The 2,500-nt window shown below is 48.0% G+C and overlaps 1 protein-coding gene across 5 annotated transcripts in view; it reads right to left on the reverse strand.

Annotated features, from left to right (window-relative positions):
- LOC122259019 (pleckstrin homology-like domain family B member 2) overlaps positions 1-2,500 on the reverse strand; it is a 19,156-nt gene that overhangs the window by 11,815 nt on the left and 4,841 nt on the right. The gene's annotated exons all lie outside the window — the stretch shown is intronic.

Raw genomic sequence — 2,500 nt, forward strand, 5'->3', positions numbered from 1 at the left:
TGAGTGTGCGTGTGTGTGTGTGTATGTGAGTGTGTGTGCGTGAGTGTGCGTGAGTGCGTGTGTGTGCATTTGTGTGTGTGTGTGTGTGTGTGTGTGTGTGTGTGTGTGTGTGTGTGTGTGTGTGTGTGTGTGTGTGTGTGTGTGTGTGTGTGTGTGTGTGTGTGTGTGTGTGTGCATTTGTGTGTGTGTGTGTGTGTGCATTTGTGTGTGTGTGTGTGTGCATTTGTGTGTGTGTGTGTGTGTGCATTTGTGTGTGTGTGTGTGTGTGTGTGTGTGTGTGTGTGTGTGTGTGTGTGTGTGTGTGTGTGTGTGTGTGTGTGTGTGTGTGTGTGTGTGTGTGTGTGTGTGTGTGTGTGTGTGTGTGTATGTGTGTGTGTGTGAGGGCATATGTCTGTGTGTATGTGTGTGTGTGTGTGTGTGGGGGGGGGGGGCATATGTCTGTGTGCATGTGTGTGCATGTGTGTGAGTGTGCCTGTGTGTATGTGTGCATGTGCATGTGTGTGTGTTTGTGTGTGTGTGTGCGTGTTTGTGTGTGAGTGCCTTTGTGTGTGTGGGCATGTGTGTGTGTGTGTGTGTGTGTGTGTGTGTGTGTGTGTGTGTGTGTGTGTGTGTGTGTGTGTGTGTGTGTGTGTGTGTGTGTGTGTGTGTGTGTGTGTGTGTGTGTGTGTGTGTGTGTGTGCATGTGTGTGTCTGCATGTGTGTGTGTGTGCACGTGTGCATGTGTGTATGCATGTGTGTGTGTGCATGTGCGTGTGCGTGTGCATGTGTGTGTGCGTGTGCATGTGTGTGTGCATGTGCATGTGTGTGTGTGTGTCTGTGTGTGTGCATGGGCATATGTATGTATGTATGTATGTATGTATGTATGTATGTATGTATGTATGTATGTATGTATGTATGTGTGTGCGTGTGTGTGTGTGTGTGTGCGTGCGTGCATGTGTGTATGACCGTGTGTGTGTATGAATGTGTGTGTGTGTATATGGGCGTGTGTGTGTATATGGCCGTGTGTGTGTATATGGGCGTGTGTATGTGTATGGGCGTGTGTGTGTGTATGGGCGTGCGTGTGTATATGGGCGTGTTTGTGTGTACGGACGTGTGTGTGTGTGTGTGTATGGGCGTGTGTGTGTGTATGGGCGTGTGTGTTTGTGTATGGGCGTGTGTGTTTGTGTATGGCCGTGTGTGTTTGTGTATGGGTGTATGTGTGTGTGTGTGTTTGTGTATGGGTGTATGTGTGTGTGTGTGTGTGTGTGCCTGTTTGTGTGTATGAGCCTGTGTGTGTGTGTGGGTCTGTGTGTGTATGGGTCTGTGTGTATATGGGTCTGTGTGTGTATAGGCCTGTGTGTGTATGGGCCTGTGTGTGTATAGGCCTGTGTGTGTATGGGCCTGTGTGTGTATGGGCCTGTGTGTGTATGGGCCTGTGTGTGTATAGGCCTGTGTGTGTATGGGCCTGTGTGTATGGGCCTGTGTATATGGGCCTGTGTGTATGGGCCTGCATGTGTATGGGCCTGTGTGTGTGTATGGGTCTGTGTGTGTATGGGCCTGTGTGTGTATGGGCCTGTGTGTGTGTGTGGGTCTGTGTGTGTATGGGCCTGTGTGTGTATGGGCCTGTGTGTGTATGGGCCTGTGTGTGTATGGGCCTGCATGTGTGTATGGGCCTGTGTATGTGTATGGACCTGTGCATGTGTATGGGCCCGTGTGTATGGGCTCATGTGTGGGTATGTGGTGTGGGTATGTGGTGTGGGTATGTGGTGTGGGTATGTGGTGTGGGTATGTGGTGTGGGCATGTAGTGAGGGTTTGTGGGTATGTGGTGTGGGTATGTAGTGAGGGCTTGTGTGTTTTTTGGTGTGGCTGTGACTGTAAGTGTGTCGCTAAATAATAAGATATAAAAATAGAACAATGCCCTTTTTTTTTTTTTTCTTCCTCTACCTTTTTTGGGGGCTAACACAGAGGTCAGCAATTAACAACTTGATGCCAAGGAACATATTCTGTCCATCTGGATATCTAAGTAGGGTCTGCCCCCGCCCCAACAGGTATCTTACAGCTGGCAAAACTAAGCAATTCTTTCATTGTCCTCTGCTGTCTAACCATGGATCTGAGATCTCTAAATGAAATCCATCACGTCATTTAGCCCATTTGCACCAGATGATGTGCTATCACATCATGGGAATATTTCGCTCCTGCGAGATGATGACCTATCCTGTCATGATCATAGTTACGTACTTATATACTCATTCCACTTGCATTTCTATAGACACATTGGTCTTGGCTTATCAAAAAAAGAAGAAGAAAAAAGTACAAAAAAGGCCTCTCAGCATCCCATAAAATCGGGCGGGTGTTGCGCTGGGAGAGATCTTGCACTTGGAGGCTGTGTGCACTAATTATCTTCAAGGAGGGAGCAGTATCAAGGCAAATGATCATCCCAGTGAGAATAGGTTAAATATGATCTAATAACATTTTTACTTCCACACCCTTGTAAGAGTTAGTTGTAGCCTCCACCTCCCC

This window comes from Penaeus japonicus, unplaced genomic scaffold (genome assembly GCF_977035675.1).
Source record: "Penaeus japonicus unplaced genomic scaffold, GWHDUDI00000001_assembly GWHDUDI00000011, whole genome shotgun sequence".
NCBI classification, from domain to species: Eukaryota; Metazoa; Arthropoda; class Malacostraca; order Decapoda; family Penaeidae; genus Penaeus; species Penaeus japonicus.